The following is an 8,751-nucleotide window of genomic DNA, read 5'->3' as shown; positions in this document are numbered from 1 at the left end:
TTTATTTTTTCAGAACATTAAACAGATAAATCAGATAAAATTAACAAATTCTAAAGAGTTTGGAAAACAGACAAAAATAAACCTATGAAAACAAAACAAAAGTTTTCACATTTTCATTAAAAATCTCCATTGTTTTCTATTTTTATATGATATATCTTTGTATAAGTCTTCATTTATTAGAATTCTCATGGTATCTCAGATGGTCAGAGCAGGGGATTTTGGTAATTTTCTAGTCTTGTCCCTCCTGAATCTCATTGCTTTATGGGAGTTTTTACACATCCTAAAATTCTTCTGTCAATTAAAGGCTGCTTTGGACATTGCATGCATTTTCCAACGGTGAGACCTGTGGTGCCCTGTCAGCCACAATCATACGTTTATGGAGTGAATGCTTGAAATATGAACAGCACAGAAGGGTTGCTGCCAGTGGAAAAAAGATGATGAAATTCCTAAGCAAAATGCAGAGATAAGGAAACCTGAGTGCTCGTGATACCTTTGTCCCCTGTTCTTGACCCTGTCAGTCATACCTCCAACTCTTCCTCCTTTAGGGGCTTGTCAACTCACAGAAGTTGCACCAGTTTAACTAAAGGTGTAATTTTGCATTGATTTAGTGAATTTACTCCTTCTGTAAAACCTATAAACTATAAAGTTTCCATAATAGTTGCTATATCTCAGCTTCCCTCAGCAAGGAAGGTATTGATGCAATCTGTTACCTGGACAACTAGCTGATTTCGACCAGCTTCCTTCAGGAGTCCACCAAAACAGTATGTAAACCCCATCTTGTGTTCAATCTCTTTGAGGAACCAGGACAAGAGCTCTCTGACCTCAGCCCAGAGGCTCGTGCACTCAGCATGGCCATAAACAGAAGGAGGAAAAAGTATTACCATATCTGAAAAGGATGAAATGGGTGGATGTGCAGATCATGTCCTTTCCAACCTTCAAAGTGCTTTTCACCAGGAGCTGCCCATGCTGACTAGGGATCTTGCTGTGCTGCTATATTCTGGTTTTCTGCTCTCAGTTGCACTCTTGACCTTTCCTCCAACTGTCTGGAGAGCTATTGAACAACAGCAAGAATTGCCGAATCTAACCTTGCTAGTGCCTCTTGTTCATACAGGATGCGATGCACTATGGGTGGCCAAAGCAGTGGCACTAGTGATCATTGGAAAGAGCTACGTACAGAGGACTCCCTCTTGTGGAATCACCTACCACAGAAGACACTGGATGTTGGGAGGTTCAGATAGCTTGGTTATGCTGACAGTTGCAAGTTCCAATCTCTAATGTGAAGAAACAATACGTGAAAGAATTGGTGGTACAACAATTGTGCTCCCCTAAATCCAGAGTAGGGTTAGAGCTAACTTACAGATTGATTTGAAACTGTGTTACATGTGGAGACAATCATTGTAATCTCACGTGTTTACAGATACCACTGAGGACAACAGTGGAGATGGGACCTACGTTTAAAAGAAGTGCTTTTTCATAATACAGCAGTTGTGTGTATGTGTGTGTGCATGTGTGATATATAAATATATATATGAAACCAGGCTTTCCTTTTCAGATCTGTGTGTCAAATACATCCTCATCTGAAGTTATGGTTTCAGTGAGTGTCGTAAAAACTACTGAATACATCAATCACACCACCTTCATGAAACCAGTCCGGATGCAAGCCAGCTGTTCTTAATTGAATCTTGCATGTTATATGCATGTTTCCTTGGCATCACTCTCTCTCCCTTTTTGCATTCCATTGCTGCATTGGCTTGGGGCTCCCGCTTTTTCCCTACGCATTATTCATATATTAAAAACTATCCATTTAAAGGAGTATTTCCATAACCATGGTGACACTGTAATATTATAAGTACAAAAGAAAACTTCCTAGACTGGTGTTTTCTATGATCAATTGCTGGAAATTTAATATAATAAAATATTATTTTATTTTTTACAGGGGAGAGAGCGAGAATGGAATGTGCTGAGTATTTCCTGATCTGCTTATTCTGGAGTCACTGCTATAAAATCATACCACATTTCTGCAGCAAGAGTGCTACAGTGTTGCCAGTTATCCTGATTTTATCTTTGATCTTTCAATATTTGGTATTTTTCCTAGGGCCCCAGCTCCTGGAGTCATCTGAATATATGAGAATTTCAGGTTTCATTTGAAAAAAAAAGAGTAAGTTTTTAGCCTATATAGTTCTATATATTTTAGGTATGTATGTGGTCCCCATTAATGTGGTATCTGAGGGCCTCGTGACCTTTAATGTATTTATCCTCCCAACACCTCTGTGAGGTAGGGAAAGTGCTATTAACCCCATCGTACAAATGGGGAACTGAGGCACAGAGAAGCTAAGGGACTTGTCCAGGGTCACACAGGAAGTCTGTGGTGGAGCAGTGAATTGAACCCCTTTGTCCAAAGTACTAGACAGGTGACCTACCCATTGTGGAGAAAAAGCTTGAAAACTTAACCAGTAAAAGCTCAAAAACCAGAAGACTAAAAAGAACCCAAGATGTACAGAGTCTACAAATCTTGTGATTTTTTAAGACAATCTCATGATTTTTGAAGAGTTGAGTTGACAATACTGCTGTGCTTAAATTGGGTTGGAAGTTGCAAACAGCAGATCCCAGACTGTTAACAGGTCATCTGAAAGCAGCTGGGAAGGAGTCTAAAATGGAGAACTTTTAAGGATCTGAAAGCTGGAGCAGAATTAATGTAATTTACCTGATAAAAATAGCCTGTATGGCACTTGCCCTGACTAGAATCTCAATTGTAAACAGCCTGAGCTTCTGTTTATGTTTGGTTGCTTGGGTGTTTTCTACTGAGACACTGTGTACTCCACAGACATTTCAAACACTGTGGTTTTGCTCCACTTGCGAGATTGAACAAATGGATATCTTTAATTGAATCCTTATAGTATGTGATTCCTACCTTACCCCTTGGTTTTACCAGAGCTAAAGAAACTCTATTAACAGCCCAATGACATCTGGCTCTTACAGTATATTAAATTTGTTGTTTCTAATCAATAATGCTTTTGCTGATGAGATTCCGACTTTTTGTTTGTAAACAAAACTTTCCTGGACTCAGGGAATAACAGCAATGTATAACTTTGAAAGATGCCTGAAGGTTTTTAGTTATGTTATTATAATAGCAGGGTTGTGAAACAGTCAACTTGAACCACAGACTATTCCTGGCTGATTTATTGTTTTGCTGATAACAATGTGGCCAAAGCAAGTCACACAGCTTTGCTATAGCACTTGGTTCTAACTAATTGTGAATGCTGCTCCTTTCGGAGTGAAACAATAAAACGGTCTGTATTTCAGAAAGAGAGTGATGATGATCATCAGACTTTTTTCTTCCATTTCCTCTTCACAAAGGAGACTTAACAACAGAGCACCTTGGGGAAAAAGATTTATGAATCTGCATAAATTCTTAGCACTGCACCCACTCTCCAATGAAGAGAATGGTAATGGTCTCAGGGAACAGTAACAATGAGAGCAGAAGCAGCAAGAGTTGTGTCCCACCCAAATCAGTAAAGACTACCATTGATGGAATATTTAACTCTATATGTGCAGCAAATGGAATGATACTCTGAAGATGCAGTTAACCTGTTGCTCTGTGTGATTGAATGCTTTTCCAGTTAAGAAGTTATTGTGAACATTAAAGGGGAAAAGAAGAAAAAAGATTATTGTGGCTCGCTTTATTAAAATGTGCTGTTCTGTACTTGATTAGGTCTCTTATTTTGCGCTTTTTGCTGCAAGCAACACTTATTAAGAGGAGGACCTAACTGTAATTGATGCAGAAAATATTCAGGGACTGGTTCATTAAAGTAATGATCTCTTACAGTGAGTGGTGTACATTGCCAGTGGTTACACTTATTACATCTATGTAACAATAAGCCATCTCCTGTATATAATTATTTTTCATGAGGTACGTTTTGAAGGCTAGAAGTTTCATCACTTTCAGATCAATTCAACTCTTCGGACTTTTCTTTTTTGTTGTATTCTCTCTTATCCACAGGTCATATGTCCTCATTATCTTGCGGCTGTTGAATAATCCTGGATGCTAAATGAAATTTACGGAAACAGAGATGGGGATTGGACTCTAATAACAACCTCTGAATACTTTCAAACCTGAGAGAGTATTCGCAGATTGATGGTTGACAGGGCTATTTGGCTAACCAATGCACCTGCTACTCATTGAAAAGTCAGCTCATTAATAGACATACATAGCACTTACATAGTGCTTGCCGTCTTCACAATTAAGTAACACCAACAACAGTCCTCTCAGGTATCCCTGTTTTATAGCTGGGGAAATGGAGGTAAAGCAGTTTAGAGCTAGATCTGTGGTTCTCAACTTATTTATCATTGTGGGCCACATATGTGGTACCTGGGCTGCAGGGGCTGGGTGGCAGGGCAGTGGCAGCCAGGACCCTGCCCCTGCACCCCAGATCTTGGCCATGTGGGGTGACCGGCTGCCCGCCCGCCCTGGACCCCAACCCCCGCCAGGCAGGGCTGGGTGGCCACCACGGAGCTTGCGGGGCTGAGCAGCAGCCACGGATCCAGCATCCCTGACCCTGCAAGACTGGCAGTGAGCCCTGGACCCCACCATGTGGGGCCAGGCAGTAGCTCTGGACCCTGGAGTTTGCAGGGTTGGGTGGCAGCCCTGAACCCCCGTCCCACAGGGCTGGCCGGGAACCCTGGACCTCCCCATCGTGGGGCAGACCAGCAGCCCTGGACCCCAGAGCTGCAACGCCCATGGGCCTGGCTGGCAGTTTCAACCCCAGACCATCTGCTGCATGGGCTGGCCTGGTCTGGTCCGGCAGCCCTGACACGCTGGGAGGTGGGGCATCCCAGACCCTACCGGGCCAGGCAGCCAGGAACCCAGACCCCACCATGCAGGTTGACCTTTATCACACAGCTGAACTGGGCCCCATGCAAGGTTGAGAATCCCTGAGCTAGAATTTCCCTTGTTGGCACAGACCTGTGAGGGCAGAGTGGAGCTGAATGGCTGTCAAGGTTCCTCCCCCACTCTGAACTCTAGGGTACAGATGTGGGGACCTGCATGAAAAACCTCCTAAGCTTATCTTTACCAGCTTAGGTCAAAACTTCCCCAAGGTACAAAATATTCCACCCTTTGTCCTTGGATTGGCTGCTACCACCACCAAACTAATACTGGTTACTGGGGAAGAGCTGTTTAGATGCGTCTTTCCCCCCAGAATACTTCCCAAAACCTTGCACCCCACTTCCTGGACAAGGTTTGGTGAAAAGCCTCACCAATTTGCCTAGGTGACTACAGACCCAGACCCTTGGATCTTAAGAACAATGAACAATCCTCCCAACACTTGCACCCCCCCTTTTCTGGGAAATGTTGGATAAAAAGCCTCACCAATTTGCATAGGTGACCACAGACCCAAACCCTTGGATCTGAGAACAATGAAAAAGCATTCAGTTTTCTTACAAGAAGACTTTTAATAAAAATAGTAGTAAATAGAAATAAAGAAATCGCCCCTGTAAAATCAGGATGGTAGATACCTTACAGGGTAATTAGATTCAAAAACATAGAGAACCCCTCTAGGCAAAACCTTAAGTTACAAAAAAGATACACAGACAGAAATAGATATTCTATTCAGCACAATTCTTTTCTCAGCCATTTAAAGAAATCATAATCTAACACATACCTAGCTAGATTACTTACTAAAAGTTCTAAGACTCCATTCCTGGTCTATCCCCGGCCAAGACCCAGCAACAGACAGACACAGACCCTTTGTTTCTCTCCCTCCTCCCAGCTTTTGAAAGTATCTTGTCTCCTCATTGGTCATTTTGGTCAGGTGCCAGCGAGGTTACCTTTAGCTTCTTAACCCTTTACAGGTGAGAGGAGCTTTCCCCTGGCCAGGAGGGATTTCAAAGGGGTTTATCCTTCCCTTTATATTTATGACAATGGCGTTCTGTCTCAGACAGGCAGAATGACTTCCAGAGCTCCCCAGTGCATTGGCTGTAGCAGACTCTCCTCCTACATTGCCAGACAATCCCACTGGCCTGCACACAGGGAGAAGAGAAGCATAAGTCCCCCTGCTCTCCACTCTTCCTTGGCCTCTTTGAGGTGCCATACTCAGGCACAGAGTTTGCAGTTCTGCCCAGCCTATGGAGGCCATGGATAGAAGAGAGGATACCTTTTCCACCCCACTTCCACTTCCTACCCTCAAAGCTCCTGTGTAGGGAAGTGGCAAAATCTGGCTCATAGTGAACACATGGCAGCCTCAGTGATTGTTATACCACCTTCCAGCCCCTTATTAATTCATCTCCTCCATGGACTTAGAGGTATCAATACCACTAGCCCTGAAGCTTCTATTTCAAAATATACAGTGTGTAACAGGTGTTCAAGGGAAGCTTGGAATTACTGTATTATAGATACAGACCTGCTAACGTCCTTCGTAATCACATTGTCTCCTGCTCACGTGATGAACATATTGATGACTCAGGGTTTAGCACGAGCCTTGCCTTATTGTCTCATCATCATTATTACTATTTTATTTATTATTTGTATTACAGTAATACCTAGGAGCTCTTATCCTGCATCTCATATAGATGCCATAGAAACACAGAACAAATTGATGGTCTCTGCCCCAACGAATTGTTTGGGAACAACCTCAGGGTTTTCTCCCAATCTTGACATGCCTTTAATAATACATACTGTATAAATCAGTAGCATCTCCAAAACCTTCCTTTTTATCAATCCCTTTTAAATGTGCTAAATAGAATGAAAGATATAAACATTAGAGGGGCACTGTCAACTTAACACTTACTCTGCTCTCTGGAAGTATTTTTACAAGTGGCACCTAAGATGATTATCAGTGAAAGAAATTAAGAAACATTTACCCGTTAAATTTATTTTCTGTTTTGTGCCTTTGAGAATACTTGTGTATCATCAGTTTCACTCTGTTTCACCTACATAGAGCCTGATCCCACATAGACTTAAGAAAATGCACAGAAGTCAATGGGACTCCTCATGCATATGAAATTACATGTTTAAGGGTTTGCAGGATTAGTTTTCCCATTTGTCTGGATTATTCACAAAAGAACAACTGAGAAAAATGGAAAATATGATTGCAAAACCACACATTTTGGTGCGGGGACTCGAAAGCAAGTATGGGATCTGAAATTATTGTGAGATCATTTTTTTAAAACTATCTGTATTTCACTGTCTGATTAAAGAACAGTTGTATTTAAGAATCAAGTATGCATAACAAAGAACAGGTTTGTAGACCTGAATAATGAATACCACAAATTCAATGTTCTTTAAAAGTCTCTGGACCAAAACATCCATCCCTTTTTGTGACCTCAACATGCCCACTGTTCCCTCCCCACAGACCATGACAGTTACATTCAGCCAAATTGGATAAGCACATTAGCTGCATATTCTGAATACAATAAATCAGTAGTGAAATGGTTAACGAGGTTGGCATGTTTAATTAGTCTTCACATTTAACACTCTATAGGGATGAATGAGAGAATTTCACATTTCTCTCAGTGCTACTGTTCCAGTGTGTTTGGCTGTAGACTCAAAAAGACATAAGTGCTTCATTTTACATTGTCAAGGTTATCACTGCATCCCAATTGAGGGAAACTTCATTTTTAAAACAGACAGCTTATATTCTGGAGCACTCTCCAGAAAGTCACAGGAAGAAACGAATTCATTGGAATTAATGGATTTTTCATGCTCACAAACTTCTATTGTTCCTGCACATGGGTATTTTGATTCTGGCCCATGTCTAATTAACAGCTGTTGTGGATTTATTTCTCCCTTTTTTCTGTTGGATGAATATGGTTTCTGATTTACTTTCTCCTTCCCTGCTGACAGTTATACACTACTTGGCAGACACTATAAGAATTTGGGCAGCAGATTTCCATCTGATCCTTCCCCCCTCCCATTTTGATAGATCATTAACATATATAAATATTCAGGAGAAGTAGACTGTTTTAATCATCCTATTATCTGCCTCAAAGGTGATGGATTTGGGAATGGTGGTTGTGTCAGGTGGCCAGGCATCTTTTTCCAATGAGAGAGCATGCTCAGTAAGAAACAGAGGTGGAGAAAGACGTCCAAGGAATCTAGTAGGGTACCAGGGTCAGGGGAAATGGCTGAAGGGAATCTCTATGCCAACCAGAGGGAAAGGCCTGGCCGAAGCTATCTCGTAAAACAAACAAACAAAAATGTGGAGTTAGAAGGCCCTGAAGAAGGGTATTTCTAGAAGGAAATAACCTGGACAGGATAGTATGGTGGGTATTGAAGGGAGTTGATACTCTTATTTAGAGTCCAAGCTGGAAGTTTTAGAGAGGATGGGAGGAGATCCCCTTCAACAGTTGTCTTGGAGCCTGCCACTTTCTTGGGTGCAATTCAGACCAGTGAGAGTTTGTGTCACCACTTGGATAATAACCCTGAGTGCCCCCACCTCTGCTACTTGTGACGCCCTACCTGGGACATACATACAGCCAGCACGCACTCTGTGTTTTGTATGCTGTACTGCTCTGATTCAGCCACTTTGAATCCAACAGCCTTCTAGCAGTTATCATGGACACACTCTGGTCTTACCATAGTTGATTAATGTTAGCAGGTGACCCCAACACATCCCTGGTCACGCACTTTCTCAAACCCATGTGCTCTGCGATGTACATCCCTCCGCCTGCAACATTCAGAGGAATAATAAGACCTGTTTGTTCCTTTAAAGAGACAAAGCCCACCAGCTTGCTGCACGAACTGGAATTAACATT

General features: G+C 42.0%; 1 long non-coding RNA gene across 1 annotated transcript; it reads left to right on the top strand.

The window, feature by feature from the left end:
* The first annotated feature begins 1,948 nt into the window (after window positions 1-1,948).
* Window positions 1,949-3,703, top strand: LOC125630608 (uncharacterized). Its single transcript, XR_007354719.2, has 2 exons — window positions 1,949-2,158; window positions 3,358-3,703. It is a non-coding gene; the product is annotated as an uncharacterized LOC125630608 (long non-coding RNA).
* Window positions 3,704-8,751: the final 5,048 nt, after the last annotated feature.

This window comes from Caretta caretta, chromosome 1 (assembly GCF_965140235.1).
Source record: "Caretta caretta isolate rCarCar2 chromosome 1, rCarCar1.hap1, whole genome shotgun sequence".
In the NCBI taxonomy this organism is placed as follows: domain Eukaryota; kingdom Metazoa; phylum Chordata; order Testudines; family Cheloniidae; genus Caretta; species Caretta caretta.
Note: the sequence above shows the minus strand (reverse complement) of the source record. Positions and strands in the feature narration are given on the sequence as shown.